Below are 19,407 nucleotides of genomic sequence, written 5' to 3'. Positions count from 1 at the left end.
TTGATCATGAGGGTGGGAGGAGGGGAAGGAAAGGGGGGTCTTCTCACTCTTTGTTTTATATAGCTATATATAAAGCACACATACATATGCACATATATATGTGTACATCTACATATACTAATATGCATTACATATACTGTATTTTGGATATATTTTAAATTTTAAGCATATAATAACATTAATAATATAATAATATAATTTTTGTATATAATAATAAGGGATTCCTGAAAAAACTAAAGCCACACCCCTGGACAATATGTTTATTGATGGAATGGGACCTGTATTCAAATCCTAGCTAAATATCACAGGAGTTCTTATCTTCTTTCCCTAGTAGGCCACTTTTTGGTTATCTGAGAACCAGATCCTAAAACACAGAAAGTCCGAAACTGGTAAAGAAGTTGGTCTGAAAATTAGTGCCATGCAATTTTAAGATACCTATTCCCAATGCCCCAGGATCCTTGAGAAAATAAAGGGGCAATCTGAGCAGCTGATGGGAATACACACAACACACATCTCTTAGTCCTACAGTCTCCAATGTCAGCATCTTGCAGTCACTCAGCAAATAATTATGTAGCATGAATTATACCAGACAAGATGGTAGCAACTAGAGATTCAAACTCAGAATTCACAACCCAGTGGGAGAGACTGACATGCAAACTTCTAACTACATCTAATATATGGAAATATCAGAAAGGAGATGTTTACAAAGTACACAGAGCACAGATGCAGAAATAGTAGAAGGGTGAAGTCATAAACCATATCTTCTTGAGAATTGCTGCACATTTATTACGGGTTGGGTTGGCCAAAAATTTCCTTCTGTTTTAAAGTAAAAATAAAAGACACACTTTTCATTTTCACCAAGAACTTTATTGAACAACGTATTCGCCACTTTGTTCCACTACCTTCTGCCATTTTTCAGGCAACTTCATAATTCCATCTTCCCAAACCTTTTTATCTTTCTGAGCAAAGAACTCTTCCAGGTGCCTTTTACAATCTTCCAGGAAATTGAAATTTCTTCCATTAAAAGAATTTTGTAAAGATCAAAATAAATGGAAATCCGAAGGTACAATGTCTGGTGAATATGGCAGATGAATCAGAACTTCCCAGCCAAGTTGTAACAGTTTTTTCCTGGTCATCAAAGAAACATGTGGTCTTTGCATTATCCTGATGGAAGATTATATGTTTTCTGTTGACTAATTCTGGACGCCTTTCATCCAGTGCTGCTTTCAGTTGGTCTAAATGGGAGCAGTACTTGTTGGAATTAATTGTTTGGTTTTCTGGAAGGAGCTCATAATAGAGGACTCCCTTCCAATCCGACCATATACACAACACCACTTTCTTTGAATGAAGACTGGCCTGTGGTGTGGTTGGTGGTGGTTCATTTCACTTACCCCACGATCTATTCCATTCCACATTATTGTACAGTAACCACTTTTCATCGCCCATCACAATTTGTTTTAAAAATGGAATGTTTTCATTATGTTTAAGTAGAGATTCGTATGTGGAAACACGGTCAAGAAGGTTTTTTTCACTTAACTAATGTGGAACCCAAACATCAAAGCGATTAACATAACCAAGCTGATGCAAATGATTTTCAACGCTTGATTTGGATATTTTGAGTATGTGAGCTATCTCCTGCGTGGTATAACATTGACTGTTCTCAATTAATGTCTCAATTTGATCGCTATCAACTTCAACTCGTCTACCTGACCGTGGAACATCGTCCAGCGAGAAATCTCCAACACGAAACTTCACAAACCACTTTTGACATGTTTGATCAGTCACAGCACCTTCTCCATACACTGCACAAATCTTTTTTTTTTGCGTTTCTGTTGCGTTTTTTCCTTTCTTGAAATAATAAAGCATAATATGCCGAAATGTTGCTTTTTTCTTCCATCTTCAATATTAAAATGGCTACACAGAAATTCACCAATTTTGATAAGTTTTTATTAAATGCATGCTGATATGACAGTTGTCACAATACAATCTAACAAAATTGTTTCAAACGAAGTTCATGACAACTAAGTGCTACTAGAGCCATCTTATGGAAAAAAAACACACGAACTTTTTGGCCAACCCAATCTCTATTTAACATCCACATTTCTTTTTCCACTTTTTACACATATACCTTTTTTTCCCCTATAACCTGTTTTTCCAACCAAAGATAAAAGTTTTGAGGACAGGGCTGTTCCTTGCACACGCAATGTCAATAAATATAGGCAAGAATAAATGTCCCCCTGATATCACCAAATAACTGACTTGCTGCCAGCTGGGCTGTTGCTCTATGCTTTAGGCATCCCTGTGACTAACTGGTAAAATGACCGTAATAGTACCCCCTCACTCCAGGCTCCACACCAGAGATACGGCAAGGAGCTGCAAGTTAATCATGTCCCTACATGGCTTGAGAGCTAGATAAAAGGCATATATACAAGCAATGTGTAGTTCAAAGTACAAAGGTTGGTCATGTCATTTTCACATCTCTGAAACTAAAGGTAGAAAGAAATGAGTCAAACGCATCCATTATTCCTTTGTAAGAAGTTGAGATCAAATTGTATAATCAAATCCTCAGAGCCAGTCATCTTCCCTTCTTCAGTTCAAATACTGTATTGATTCTCACCTTTTTAGAAAATGAAGTAGTATTATCTAATGTAGTGCTTCTCAACACTTACTGTGAACCAGAATTACCTGAGGGAATTACTGATGCTTGAGACCCATATTGATTTAATTGGTCTTAATAATAATAAATGCCCTGGGTGCTTCTAATATGCAACCAGCATTGATAATCACTGACCCAATAGAAAGGGCATGCCCCACAATGTGATCAGGATACTTAGAAAGCTCCTATCCTCTTAGGTTAGGTAGCATTAAAGAAGTTGTACCTAACCAACGGAGGTGACAGCCACAGTGAATTGTAGTGATTTTTGGAGTTTGGGGGCAATTCTGGAAATGTAAAGATTGGGAGTATGTTCCAATGATGTAATGAAAAGACCACAGACCAAATTGTTAAGGAGACTAACTTCTAAGCTTATTTGGAAAGTCCTCTCATCTTTCTGACTCTAGGATCCCACTTTTGAAAAAGGAAGGGTATCTTAAAGTCTTCTGAGGACCAAGCCAGCTGTAGAATTCTCTCCATTTTTGACTCCGGGACACAAGAGAGTCCCAATAGGACAGTGAGAACATATTGGGAACAGTCAGAGTGGGATGTGAAAGCTGTCCTTAAATGTAAGAAAGACATTTTGGGAAAATAAGAATTAGTTTGTTTGACTCTGCTCTATAGGGCATAGCAAGCACCAATCAGCTCAGGTAATGAGGAGGCAAATCTCAGCTCAATATAATGGAACGTAAGATGATTCCATGATTGGACCTAAGAGAACAGATCATCTTAAATAGAAATGAGCTCCGTGCCATGAGAAGTGTTCAGGAAAAGATTGTATACCCTTATTTTTCACTTCCCCCAACCACAATCTGTGAACTGCTTGAGGTCAAGGGCTTTGCATTATACCTCTGTATCGTCACTGAATAAAATTGTACCTGGAGCCCAGTATACGTCCAGTAAGAGTTCATGGAATGTCAAAAATATTTAACAGTCAATATGACATGGAGCTAATTGGTCAGAACATATACTGACACATGGCCTTGCTCAGCCAGTTGATATATCCTTAGTTTTTGGACCCTTTCGAGGTTCAGGAGGGAAGGATGATGATACAGTGAAGGGTATGGGGTGAGTTTGGAGCAATAGTTATTTAAAAATTCTAATATTTTAACACCATCAGGCTTATCCATGTATATTAGATTAACATTGGTTTTATATCATGAAAAATGAAAAAAGGAATCAATCAATCAATAAAAGCTACAGTGGAGAGATAGAAACTGGTAAACTTGGACTCTAGTCCTGTTCTGCCGTTAACTGGCTGGGTGAAGCTGAAGACATTATTTCAGCCCCCTCTACCTTAGTTTCTTCATGTATAAACTGAGAACCATAATCTTATCCTAAGGTATCAATCATCATGAGTCTTACAGGAAATATCAGATATAAAGTTACATTGCAAGTTAAATAATTCTGTTCAAATACTGGTTTTGATAATTAAATATGATGTGGACATTTAAATGACTGCCTCTGGATGCAGCCTAATTCTACCCCCTCTGAGGATCACAATGTATTTTTCTCTCTTCTAGGAAGTGAGAAGGCAATTTCTACTCCTGATTACTCCCACCCCAGCCCCACTTTGGAAAGGGCTCTTCTCTCCAGTGGCTTCCCCTTATGCTACTGTGGTTGCTAAGCAACAAGGAGTTAAGCAGGAACAAAATGTAATTGTCCCAGGAAGGGAATTCCAGGTCTGACAATGACTGGATTGCAGTTTTGGAATCCTTGCCTTCCTGGTTGCAAGAAATTCACTACACGAAGATTTCTTATCATGTGGTTCTTTCTGCAGATGCTCCAAGAGACCAGCTTTCACTACTTGAAATGTGGGGGAAGGAGCATTCTTCTGGGTTTTCTGGCTCCCTGGCACATTTTTTTCACTGTGATTTCAGAGTGCCCCACATCTGCAGCAAGATTTGGAATGTTCCCAATTCTTAACTGAGCCTTAGGAGCCCAGCTATAAGGAATTTATGTTGATATCACTGTGTATGGCACAGGAGCCGAAAGGAGATCTGGGAGGAATACCACAGGGGATGTAGGCTCTTCATTGCCCCTAAAAATCCACCTACTTGGGCCAAAACAGACAGAGGTATGCACAGAAATGTGTTGTAAGGATGGCTTGTTTATATTGAAGGGAATTTATTGAAAGGCTAAAGAGAAACCTCATGGAAGGCAAAAATAGGAAGTATACCAGGCCTTGTGGGAACTGGGAAGTTGCCAGGCAGCTCCTCTCTCTCTCCCTCTCCAGGGTCACACTGTCTCTTGTCTGTGCCTCTTTTTATCTATCTGTTTTATCCTTTCAGAGACAAATTCTCTCTGCAAGATGCTTCGTTTTGCTCCTTCACAACTTTGGCATTTATCTGACTTTAGTTTACCCTATCCTCCATGAAAACCCTCACCTGCCATCCTTTCTGTGATTCCATATCCTCATAGAAAAATATCTGATTGCCTCCCAGTGCATCAAAGGGACATTCCTGGGACCCATGACTGTGGCCAAGGGGCTGGCACACACATGCCTCTGCAGCCTTAAGCATTTCTTCAGGAGGACTATAGGGAATGTATCTATGATGGGGTCTGGGCTGGACTTGAACTCCAGGAATATTTAGAATGAAGAGCTAAAACTCTCAGAAAACTTAGGTTTCCAGCACCAAGGTCATCTTGCAACATGGGAAGAACTTGAGCTTTGAGGTTAGACAGGCTTGGGTTTGACTCACTCTGAGAAAAACTAGACAGGCTACTTCTAGTAACCTTGATCTTCTTCTTGATCTTCTACTTCTAGAAGACTTGATCTTCTTCATCTGAAAAATATGCCTACTCCTAGTAGCATCAAATCTTTAGGGTTTTAGTGAGGATTAAGTGCAGTTAAATGAGATAATGTATGAAAAGACGTATGTAGCCAAGATTATGCTAGATACTATAAAAAAGTACAGAAGATACATAGCATAGTTTTTTGTCAATAAACTTTCATAGAGAACCTACTGTGTTTGACCTGTACTTTGTACTAGGCATACAAAAACTATTAAGATATGTCCTTTACCTTGAGAAATTTCAGCCTAGCAAAAGAGACCCAGGCAATGTTAGAACCCGACTGTCATTCCAGCCTCTTCATTTCTTAGTGGTTGAACCTGAAGACTAAATTGACTCATTCTTAACCTCTTGCCCAAGGCCAACTCTATCTACTAATAGCAGGAGAATCTTCTGTACGAAGCTTTTCCCTGACCTCATGCAGCCTGCAATCAAATTTTGGCAGACAAGATTACATGTGAATTAGTAAATTAAAAATACAAGAGATAATACAAACTGTGCCTGCTACTGACAAATGTGAAGTTGCAGAAGGGATTCCCTCATAGGAAAGAGATTAGGTGAGATGATCTTTAAAGTGCTGTCTACCCACATGATGCTATGAAACTAAGAGTTGAAAAGAAAAAGAAATCCAAGTAAGCTACAGTTAAAATAGAAACCTTTACAGTCAACTTGAACTGCCTGAAAAAAAAAAATAGGACATAGATCAAGAGGAAGCTGGGTAGTTCAGTATGGGTAGCTCAGTTTTACCATGTGATAAATTATAAGCAGGTGGAAGTGTCAGCTCATTATTGCTGTTTGGAGTTGTCTCCTGGCTTGACCAACGTCATACGAACATTAGAAAGACCTAATGCTCATATGGGGAGGACAGCTTGGGTAAACATTAATTTGAGCCATGCTTCTTCACCAATGGGTTCATTCTATACTTGAGTTGGAATCCACAGAATCCCTCTTTGCCCCTTGATAGTTAAGCTATTAATGTCAGTACACCTATCAAATATAGTGCTCTGGATCTTGACACTAGACAGATCTTCAAAATGGCTTTGGTTCAAACCCAGTTGCAAATGATTCAGCACAAGGGCCATGAAATGGAACCAGCTAAGGAAGCTGAAACAAAGTGCTCAAAGTTACAGCACTAGCAGAAACTAACACACCATTTTAAAGCAATTATACTCCAATAAAGATGTTAAAAAAAAAAAAAAAAGTTACAGCACTAGTTTGTGGAACTGGGCTTTGAAGCTCAGTAGTCTGAGTCCAGAGCCCACCCTCTTATTCACAGACCCATACAGCTGCTCTATTGCAATACTGCGTAGCCAGGAAGCAGCACAGAGGCACCTGGATGTTCCTTAAATCACCTCTTTAGAATGTATTGAATGAGCTTGTTGATTTCAGCCTTCTTAATAAAAAAAATCATAGTAACATTAAAACTTTGAATTATAGAGCTGGCAGGTCCTTTAGGGATCATTTGGACCAAGAAATTCATTTTAGAGATGAGACAAAATTGAGAACCAGAAAGATAAACTGATAAATTTCCCAAATTTCCATGCAGGTGACAAAGCCAGATTTAGAAACCAGCACAGTGGACTGGCAATTCCAGAGCCCTTCCCATTATACTCAGCTGCCTGGGCTTTAGCTGTACCCTCTGCAGACCAACTCAGACTAGGAAAAAAGAGAACAAAGAATTAGGAGGTTCACCAAATGGGCATACCCATGAACCTCCAAAATAGGGAGATTTGGGCATGTTCTCTTTGAGAAAATAATTTGGCATATATTTTTGTGATTGTCCATTTTTACTCCAAATTGTAGCCCAGAGGAAAGAAAATAGGGTTGAATTCTTCATGGTTAGACTGATATTCTCTCAGCAATTACTCTAATTTTTGTCTTGTAATAATTGAGAGTAAGAAGACATATTAGAGGAAAGTAGAAGAAAAAAATATTTAGAGACGTAAAGAATAAGCTGTAAGTATGAACTTGCATGTCGGATATTTCTGAAAACAGTTGGTAAAGCAAAATCAATTATTTTAATGTCATATATTCATATTGAAAGATATAGGATTCATCCATCCATCTTGCAAGCCACTGGGTGTAGGGCATAATGATAAGCACTATGAGATGTATAAAGAAGGGTAGTATACCATCTCAGCATGGGAGGCACTCTCAATCTAGACAGGAACTCACAAGCTTTAGTTTCAGGTCTGCAGAGAAGTTGATTCAAGATGAATCTAAGTTCAATCAGAAATGGTGACCAAGTACAATAACTTACAACTTTGCTTATCCAGATCCTCAGTTAATTTTACCAAGGCAATCATTTTCTGAACATCTCACATAGTATTATAAGTAAATGATTTCCCTTGTAGACAATATTTGGGTACCCATATTTGATTATATTGTCTGTAATCAATCTGTATCATCTGCTATTTAAAATTAGAAGAAACTGGCATGCAGGATGAATGTCCATCGGGCCCTAAGACTTTCTACAATCAATTAAATTATTTGTGTGTGTATTTGTAGTTCCATCCTAGTTCTCAGTTTCTCAACAGTCAATTCCTTCTCTCTAGACAATAAGATAATGTGTATAAAATACTAAGCACAGTGGTTAACGGGATGGCAAATAGGCAGATGGGAATAGTTTCCACTTATCTTACCCACCTAGATTATCTTTTTTTTAAAAATTGAAGTATAATTGGTTTACAATGTTGTGTTAGGTGTTAGTTTCAGGTGTACAGCAAAGTGATTCATATATATATATTCTTTTTCAGATTCTTTTCTGTTATAGGTTATTACAAGATATTGAATATCGTTCCCTCTTCTATACAGTAGGTCCTTGTTTGTCAATTTTACATATAGTAGTGTTAGATTATCTTTCTCTGTCTTCTGTATGAACTATCATTTCTTCAGGTAACTCAAAATTCTGCTTATGGTGATATACCATCCTTTGGAGATTATTACTATCTGTATCTAACGCTTTAACCATGGGAGCAACCTGTATATAGTTGCAGAGTTGTGACACATAATACTATTATCTCAAACTAATATACTCAAGTTTGAAAGAACAAAGGATAAATGAAATGAGCAAATTAATAAAATTTAATTTTGTTTAACCTTAGTGCATAAGATAAGCATTGGCTTGTTTATATAATGCTGTTCTTTAAATAAGGGTGCCTCCTTGTGAAAGTGGTGACTAAGCATTTTCGCTAGTTCAGACACAAGACTGATAAAAAGCACTTCTATTTCTTATCTAAAGATTCATATATTTATTAGTTGTGCCAGGATAGGTGTGAAAAGGGTCAGAGCTTAGTGTCATATCTGTTCAGAAGGTGTGGCAGACTTTGGGGGGGAAGCCCCCTGAAAGCAGTGGATCAGCCATATAGGCAGGGCAAGCGTCCAACAGAGATATAAATGTTTAGTCACAACTTCTATAAAGGGTCAAAGATAAAGTTGTGGGTGTGCCAACAGGTAGGCAGAGCATGATGAATGTGAATCCAGGGCAGCAGAACTCTGCAGGTAACATCTGCGAGATCTGTTCATGGCTTGGGAGAAAGAGGAGATTGTCAGAGTAAGAAAGGGACCCAGATCAAACCAGTTCATTAGAAATGGTAGTCATATAGAGATTAAAGCTAAAGTGGAGTCTTCTGAACCCACTGTAGAGTGGTGATGCCCAAGAAAGTATCTCTGGCTCTGAAACTCAAATGGAGGGACTCTGGTAGTCAGAATGGGCAGTGAGTCCTGTCAAGTATTAGTACAGGAATAGACTATCCTGGGAGGAAATCAAATATTCAGCATCAGATCATGTCAGGCGGCCCCAACATTACTTGCACAATGATTGGATTCTAAGAATCGCCCTATAGGTTAAAGAAGAGAATAGAGAGACTGCAGTGGTTGAACTTTTATGTAGAAATCAATCTGTCTATTATGGAAAGGTGAGGAAGATACCAGCAGAAGAACTGAGGTGGCAGAGTGAGAGATGTTGTTAAAAATGTCCTTATATGTTGTAAATACAATTTCATTTATATTAGGAAACAGCTTCTACCCAGGGTCTAGCTTTTAGTTAGTTGGTTTCAAGAGTAAATTTTTAAAATTTGCTAACTTAGAAAAAATTAGAATTATTATCTAATTGAATATGGATTAGTATGAATTAGTATGAATACAAGTGTTCTGTTTTGCCAGTGGATTTTAAGTGAATCAGGAAGAGAAACAAGCATTTTACTTCAGCATTGTCAAAGTATTAATTGAATAGCAACTACTGCTAGAGACTTTCCTTACCATAGATTTCTCTCTTGCTGCAACTCCTCCTCAACAACTGATACCTACCACCACCACCACTGCCCCACAATCTTCTGCATGGGTTATTTTCTGTATTTATCACCAATCCCTTTCTACAGTGCCTGGTTAAAATACTTGTCTGCCTAGTCCTTACCACCCTAAAGAGGGGCTGCCAGAAACATGGCGTTCTACCTGCCCATGTATACTGAGTTAGGAGACTCTGACCTTGCAGAGGTAGGAAGGAGAAGCCCAGAGACGAAGAGCACGTCAGCTCAGAACAGTCAAGAGCTTTGGCCAGGGAAGGCAATGGCTAGCTTAATCATTTTCTACAGTGGTAGATATCAGATGATTTGCAACCTCCAGCCAGGCTCCTCCCAATTTTTATCCCCTCTACTCTCGTAATGATATTCCCAAGCTCTCTCTACCCTTCTACATGTCTCCACTGGCTAAGCAGAGCTTAAGATTATGATTTACACTGACTTACAGTAGGCTTTTGGTTATGTGGAGAGATAAATAGACTTCTACTTCTGGCTCTAATGAAGTGGCTTGTATCATACCTACCCACCCTCTAAGAACAAAGCACATCTGTTTGAAGGCATTTGATGGCATCTAAGGAAGCCAAAACCTGAAGTGTCATGATCCCCAAAAGAAGGAAAAGGTGTTGAGGAAAGCCAGATACTCTGCACTGCTTTGTTCCCTCAAGACATTTGCTGATTCAGAAGCCCTACATGGAGTAAGAGTCCGAGCAACCAAGCAGAAAGGAGTAACTAAAAAGCAGAAAAGCTGAGTAGGGTCTGAGTATGTCACGAGGCTGGGAGACAAAAAGAGGAGTTTAGGACTTCCAAGGCAGCCAGGACTTGAGGAGCCAGAGTCACAGAGAGAAGTACAACACAGAGAGGTAAGCTCTTGTACTTATTTTCCTCTCACAGAATGTGATGATTCCTAAGGAATATGTAGCATGGGAATAAAAATATTCCAATTCAGGCCCCACTGAGAAGGATGGATTCTGGTAAATAGTCCCACGCTTTCATTTGGAATCCTAGAAGGCTCTCATTTTAGGAGTAAGGGTAAACTAAAAAAATACTAGGCCTTACAATATTAGAAGCCCAGCTCCAAATTAATTCAATATCTGATTAAATTAAAGTGAGCAGCCTGTAAGAATCAAAAGAACATTCTCTCTGGAGGAAAATAACATGAATTAGAACTTCCATAATCTTTATACACATGCCAGATGTGGCATCAATCAAAAGTTAGCAGGCATTCAAGGAGATGGAGAAAAGAAAAAATAGACAATTAAAACTGAATAAAAGTTGATCCAGATTTGGAATTATCAGACATGGACTATAAAATAATTGTGATTAGCATATTAAGAAAAAAAAAGAAAAGTTGCAGAATTTCACCAGATCCATACTTTTCACTGAAAAAAGAAACAGAAATTCTAGAAGAAGAGAACTCAGAAACAGAAAGTAAGTTCTCTATAAATGGGTTTAAAGGCCAACTAGATACAATTTAAGAGAGGAATGGTAAACTGGAAGTTAGGTCAACAAAAGGGATCCAGACTAAAGCATAGACTAATAAAAATACAGAAAAGATATGCCTGGAACATGAACTATATAGCAGTGATTTAACATTTTTCAAAGGATTAAAACATTCTACAGTTCAGAGAATGATCTATGACAAAATGGAATTAACTAGAAATTAAGAAAAAAGAGATAGCCCAGAAATAACATAAAATCCCATATGTTTGGAAATTAAACAATATACTTCTAAATAGCTCAAAGAAAAAAATCACAGTGATAGCTTAGAGCTAAATAATAACTAAAATGCACCATATTGAAACTTTCGGAATGCAGCTAAAGACATGCATGGAGTGCAATTTATAGTCCTAAATGTATGTAGTAGAAAACAGCAGAGCCTGAAAGATCACAATCCCATTATGCAGCTATAAAAGTTAGGAAAAAGCACAGCAAAATAAGCCAATACTAGTAGGAGAAAGGAAATAATAAAGATTAAAAAATAATCATAGCGGAAATTAATAGAAAAAGACAACAAATATATAGTAAATTATATTTGCATTTTGAAAAGGGTTAAGTAGCCTCTTATACACTCGCATGTAGGCTCATGATTCAAAAATTTGAAATAATTTTGCTAGGTAATATATACCTCAGATTTCTTACTATTGACCTGTATGCATGCATGCATTTCTGAGATGCTTTGAGTCATTTTTTAAATTGAAACAAAAAGCTTTGGCTTTTGCAAAAAAATTTGTTGATGAGCTTATTGTCAATTATATATATTTGGGTTTGTATTTATGTGTGTTACATAAATAATATTCTTTTTTAAAATTGAAATATAGTTGATTTACAATATTGTGTTAGTTTCAAGTGTACAGCGTAGGGATTCAGTTTTTTTGCAGATTATGTTCCATTATAGGTTATCACAAAATATTGGATATAATTTCCTGTGCTATACAGTAAATCCTTGATGCTTATCTATTTTATGTATAGTAGTCTGTATCTGTTAATACCATACTCCTAATTTGTACCTCCCCCTTCCCTTTCCCTTTTGGTAACCGTAAGTTTTTTATGTCTGTGAGTCTGTTTCTGCTTTGTATATACATTCATTCATATTATTTTTTAGATGCCACATTTAAGTAATATCATATAGTATATGTCTTTCTCTGTCTGACTTATTTCACTAAGCGTAATATTCCTTAGGTCCATCCATGTTGCTTCAAATGGCAATATTTCATTCTTTTTTATGGCTGAATAATATTCCATTATACACACACACACACACACACACACACACACACACACACACATATCTATCTCACATCTTCTTAAGCCAACTGTCTGTTGATGGGCACTTGGGTTGCTTCCATGTCTTGGTTATTGTGGATAGTGCTGCTATGAACATTGGGGTGCATGTATCTTTTTGAATTACTGTTTTTATTTTCTGTGCATATATAAGCAAAAGTGTGATTGCTGGATCATATGGTAATTTTATTTTTAGCTTTCTGAGGAATGTCAATACTGTTTTCCATAGTAGCTGCACCAATTTACATTCCCACCAATGGTATACGAGAATTCCCTTTCCTCCACATCTTCTCCAACACGTATTATTTGTAGATTTTTTGATTATAGTCATTCTGACAGGTGTGAGGTGATACCTTATTGTGGTTTTGATTTGCATTTCTCTAATAATTAGTGATGTTGAGCATCTTTTCCTGTGCCTGTTTGTCATCTGTATGTCTTCTTCAGACAAATGTCTGTTCAGTTCTTCTGCACATTTTTTTGATTGGGTTGTTTGTTGTTTTTGATATTGAGTTGAATGAGATGGTTGTATATTTTGGATATTAATCTCTTATTGGTTGTATCATTTGCAAATATTTTCTTCTATTCCATAAGTTGTCTTTTCATTTTGTTGATGGTTTCCTTTGGTGTGCAAAAGCTTTTAAGTTTGATTAGGTCCCATTTGTTTATTTTTGCTTTTATTTCTTTTGCCTTGGGAGCCTGATCTCAGAAAATATTGCTACAATTTATGTCAAGGAGTGTTTCACCTATGTTCTCTTCTAAGAGTTTATGGTACTGTGTCTTACATTCAGGTCTTTAAACTATTTCGAGTTTATGTTTTAATTGTTTTACATGTAGCTGTCCTTCTTTCCCCGCATCCCTTGTTGAAGAGATTCTCTTTTCTCCATTGTATATTCTTGCATCCTTTGTCATAGATTAATTGAAGGTAGGTGTGGAGGTTTATTTCTGGGCTCTCTATTCTGTTCCATTGGTTTATGTGTCTGTATTTGATTACTGTAGCTTTGTAGTATAGTCCGAAATCTGGGATGGCTATACCTCCAGCTTTGTTCTTTTTTTCCTCAGGATTGCTTTGGCAATTTGGGGTCTTTTGTGGTTCCATATAAATTTTAGGATTATTTGTTCTATTTCTGTGAAAATTGTTCTGTAGTTTGAAAAGAATTGCATTAAATCTGTAGATTGCTTTGGATAGTTTGGCCATTTTAATAATACTGATCCTTCTGATCAAAGAGCTTGGGATATCTTTCCATTTCTTTGAATCACCTTCAATTTCCTTTATCAACGTTTTATAGTTTTCAGAGTATAGGTCTTTTGACTCTTTGGTTAAGTTTATTCCTGGGTATTTTATTCATAAATAATATTCTTCAATCCATATATATATATACATATAAATATATATAGTTTCAGCTGAACACTGAAAGTAGAGCAACAAAGAAGATAGATATAATCCTGGCTTTTCCCAAATTTATAGTCTAATGGTAATGCTTATATAGAGAAAGTAAAAAGGAAGAAATAAAAGAAAGGAGGAGAAAGGAAAGAAGGGAATCTTTTCTCATCAGAGACAAAGGCAAGAGGAGATAATTCTAAATTAATCTAGCTTTTATTATTATTTTTTAACCTAATAACCCTCCCTTTTCTATTACCTGGTTAATTCAGATTTATTATCAATTTTGATTTTGTTTAGGCCACATATCTCAGTTCATTCCTATTTTTATTTTATCTGATTTTATAAACTAAACATCTTGTAATTTTATATATTCCCTTAAGATCTTCATTTGAATAATTTGCGTGATTCTTAGAGGGAGGATTATGAATGGAGCCATGAATCTTAACATGGTATTAGGTGCAGGTTGGGCATTGAATAAATATTTGTATTAAATAAATATTTGATAACTTTGTATCATTTTATATTCTCTACACATTACAGAAAGCTTAAGGTCTTGGAGATTAAAATAATAATTTTATAAACTTAAAAAATAATAAATAAATAAAGACGTTTTAGAAAAGACAGGAACTAAAGATGGAAAATGGCTGTCTTATGCAATGCAACAGGGATATTGAAGCCCAACCTTCCTTTCAGTGCCGTTGTTTATTGTATGTCTCTTCCCCAGTCTTTTCGTCCTCTTCTCTGCCTATGAGCATCAGCTTTCTTTTGGGCTTTGCCCCGGCCTCAGCTCCTCCCGGAAATCTTCCACTGAAGCCTTTAGCTCTGAAGAACCATTGCATTTTCCATTTTAATCACTTATTGACTCATTTCCTACCTATTTCTCTAGGCATTTTTCTTCACATACATGTCTTGTCTCTAACAGGAAATCCCTTCAGTCAGGAGACATTTAATACAAGATGCCACAGGAAATACAAACAATATGCATACCCTCCCACACAACCATGTGCACACATGGAGCTCTGATGGCTTCTCATTCTTTGTTGCCTAATTCTTTATAAGACTTGTAGTAGATACTGCTAGTCCTAAAATCAATTCATTCATTAGTCCCCCAAATAATAGAATCTCCACATTTTTGATGAACACTAGGAATAAAGATATTACTTCCAGCTACTTTTGCTTCCGGGTGTGGCCAGTGTGATGAAAGTAATAGAGGCATGTGAAATGTTTTTCCTGACATTCCTTTTCCCTATTCTAATACCTAGAATGCAGGTGCTGCTGTCTTGGACCATGAGGATGAGACTATGCACTATAAAGCAACAAGGTAGAAGCCTGACACTATACCAGGTTATACACATATACTGGAACACTATACCAGTCAGAATCACCTACCCAGATTTTGATTTTACATGGAGAAACTACTGTCTTGCAGTTTCTGTTAGTTTAGGGTTCACTTTACTCAGTTACCTAACCAATCAGGCCTCTTCATCAGGATGTCATGCTAATATTCCTGTCCCTCAGTACTCTCATAGTATAATAATAATGACTTCTCAGTATTTTAAAGACTACTTTAGACAGAAGTAAAATTTTGTTGTCCTTGAATTCCAAAGTCAGTACACATTTCTTACTTTTGAATTGTTCTTTAACAAGGCAGAATTTATATTATTAAAGGACACTTCCTAGCTCAAACTATGTCGCTCATCAAATGAAACAACTCTCCGTAAACTGATTTAATTGTGTTAAGATATTGTCACCAAATTTTAGTTCTAGGGTACAGATAACCAATAGTTAGCTGAAGACTTATCTCTTATGACAAAGTTTCTGTGGTGCAAATAATGAGTTAATCTTTAAGGTTCTAGGTAAAATTGAAAAGAAGATTTTTAGGCAACATGAGACCCCCTCTTGAGAACTCCTAAAACTGCTAGAACTGGGGCGTTACCATTGCACCTTCTCCCATCCCACACCCTTTCCCAGCTTCTTTATTAAGTTAATATTCTCCTACTTTCTGTTATGTTCCATGAGCTCAAAGTACTCTGTTTTTCGAGGTAAAACTAATACTTGTATTAATTAATCCATCTTAGATTATTAATGACTGCCCTGTATACATGTCCCCTGCAGTGGCAGTAGCAGAGCACCAGCCTTGCCCTACTCTGCTTAGTAGGGAAGGTAATTGTGTGGAAGTATTTCTTGGAACAGTTTCTGGAGCCCCAACTCAGAAGCACCTTTCTTATGCTTTGATAGCATTCTCCTCAGGGAGACTCCTTGGGAAAACCATATTGGGGTAGAAGGAGAAGGGGTAAAAGTGGGGCTAGCTAAAACTTAGGCATCTGACCTCACCAATCAGGAAACACTGATTTGCATTAGTTTATAGGAAGACAAACAATGATTGGAACTGATCCAGTCATGGTCCTGAACAGGGCAAAAGACCTATGGAGACTCTTGGCTGACTTGGGTTTGTCATTTAAGAAAAACACTCAGAAGGTCTTGAGTGGAACCTAAGTAGTTACTGAAAGTGAGGGGGAACTTGGAGTTTGTGCTGAACCTTCACAAAATTTACATTTTATGCTTTAAATGCACAGGTATTTTAAAGAATAAATAGAGTAAGATGAGGGGAGAAATTCTGAGAGTGAATTGAAGAATTGAAGGTAATGATGAATTGCCATTCTATCCATGTGTTGTCTTCAGTCTTTGGGTGAAAATCATATGTATAATATGATCTTTATAGAGACTGACCTAAAGGAAAACATCTGTGAATTTCCCTAGATATATCTGAATCTCATGGAAAACTGGAAAAATAGAAAGAAGTTCTTCAGGACTGTACAGGTCCAAAATTATATTTTGTCTCTGACCTTCTACTAGTTGCATGGCTGTGGGTCCATTACTTAACATTTTTGAGATTCAGTTTTACTTTCTATAAAAAAAAATCTGAAGGGAGAAAGCTCAAAACAATAGAATTAGAAATGAAAAAGGAGAAGTAACAACTGACATGGCAGAAATACAAAGGACCATGAGAGATTACTACAAGCAACTATATGCCAATAAAATGGACAACCTGGAAGAAATGGTCAAATTCTTACAAAGGCACAACCTTCCGAGACTGAACCAGGAACAAACAGGAAATATAAACAGACCAATCACAAGCACTGAAATTGAGACTGTGATTAAAAATCTTCCAACAAATAAAAGCCCAGGACCAGATGGCTTCACAGGTGAATTCTATCAAACATTTAGAGAAGAGCTAAAACCTATCCTTCTCAAACTCTTCCAAAATATAACAGAGGGAGGAACACTCCCAAATTCATGCTATGAGGCCACCATTACCCTGATACCAAAACCAGATAAAGATATCACAAAGAAAGAAAACTACAGACCAATATCACTGATGAACATAGATGTAAAAATCCTCAACAAAATACTAGCAAACAGATCCAACAGCACATTAAAAGGATCATACTCCATGATCCAGTGTGGTTTCTCCCGGGAATGCAAGGATTCTTCAATATATGCAAATCAATCAATGTGACACACCATATTAACAAACTGAAGGATAAAAACCATATGATCACCTCAATAGATACAGAAAAAGCTTTTGACAAAATTCAACACCGATTTATGAGAAAAACCCTCCAGAGAGTAGGCATAGAGGGAACTTATCTCAACATAATAAAGACCATATATGACAAACCCACAGCCAATATTGTTCTCAATGGTGAAAAACTGAAACCATTTCCTCTAAGATCAGGAACAAGACAATGTTGTCCACTCTTGCCACTATTATTCAACATAGTTTTGGAAGTTTTAGCCACACCAATCAGAGAAGAAAAAGAAATAAAAGGAATCCAAATTGGAAAAGAAGAAGTAAAGCTCTCACTGTTTGCAGATGACATGATACTATGTATAGAGAATCCTAAAGATGTTACCAGAAAACTACTAGAGCTAATCAATGAATTTGGTAAAGTAGCAGGATACAAAATTAATGCACAGAAATCTCTTGCATTCCTATACACTAATGATGAAAAATCTGACAGAGAAATTAAGGAAACACTCCCATTTACCACTGCAATATAAAGAATAAAACACCTAGGAATAAACCTACCTAGGGAGACAAAAGACCTGTATGCAGAAAACTATAAGACACTGATGAAAGAAATTAAAGATGATTCAAACAGATGGAGAGATATACCATGTTCTTGGATTGGAGGATTCAATATTGTGAAAATGACTATACGACCCAAAGCAATCTATAGATTCAATGCAGTCCCTACCAAACTACCAATGGCATTTTTCACAGAACTGGAACAAAAATTTTATGTATGGAAACACAAAAGACCCCAACTAGCCAAAGCAATCTTGAGAAAGAAAAACGGAGCTGGAGGAATCAGGCTCCCAGACTTCAGACTATACTACAAAGCTACAGTAATCAAGACATTATGGTACTGACACAAAAACAGAAATATAGATCAATGGAACAGGGTAGAAATCCCAGAGGTAAATCCACGCACATATGGTCACCTTATTTTGATAAAGGAGGCAAAAATATACAATGGAGAAAACACAGCTTCTTCAATAAGTGGTGCTGGGAAAACTGGACAGCTATATGTAAAATAATGAAATTAGAACATTCCCTAACACCATCCACAAAAATAAACTCAAATGGATTAAAGACTTAAATGTAAAGCCAGACACTATAAAACTCTTAGAGGAAAACATAGGCAGAACACTCTATGAGATAAATCTCAGCAAGATCCTTTTTGACCCACCTCCTAGAGAAATGGAAATGAAAACAAAAATAAACAAATGAGACCTATTAAAACTTAAAAGCTTTTGCACAGCAAAGGAAACCATAAACAAGAGGAAAAGACAACCCTCAGAGTGGGAGAAAATATTTACAAATGAAGCAACTGACAAAGCATTAATCTCAAAAATTTACAAGCTGCTCATGCAGCTCAATATCAAAAAAACAAACAACCCAGTCCAAAAATGGTTAGAAGACCTAAATAGACATTTCTCCAAACAAACACAGATTGCCAGCAAACACATGAAAGGATGCTCAGCATCACTAATCACTAGAGAAATGCAAATCAAAGCTACAGTGAGGTATCACCTCACACCAGTCAGAATGGCCATCATAAAAATATCTACAAACAATGAATGCTGGAGAGGGTGTGGAGAAAAGGAAACCCTCTTGCACTGTTGGTGGGAATGTAAATTGATACAGCCACTATGGAGAACAGTATGGAGGTTCCTTAAAGAACTAAAAATAGAACTACCATATGACCCAGCAATCCCACTACTGGGCATATACCCTGAGAAAACCATAGTTCAAAAAGAGTCATGTACCACTATGTTCATTGCAGCTCTATTTACAGTAGCCAAGACATGGAAGCAACATAAGTGTCTATTGACAGATGAATGGATAAAGAAGATGTAGCACAAATATCCAATGGAATATTACTCAGCCATAAAAAGAAACGAAACTGAGTTATTTGTAGTGAGGTGGATGG

Source organism: Balaenoptera ricei, chromosome 14, assembly GCF_028023285.1.
Source record: "Balaenoptera ricei isolate mBalRic1 chromosome 14, mBalRic1.hap2, whole genome shotgun sequence".
NCBI classification, from domain to species: domain Eukaryota; kingdom Metazoa; phylum Chordata; class Mammalia; order Artiodactyla; family Balaenopteridae; genus Balaenoptera; species Balaenoptera ricei.
This window is presented reverse-complemented; position numbering follows the sequence as displayed.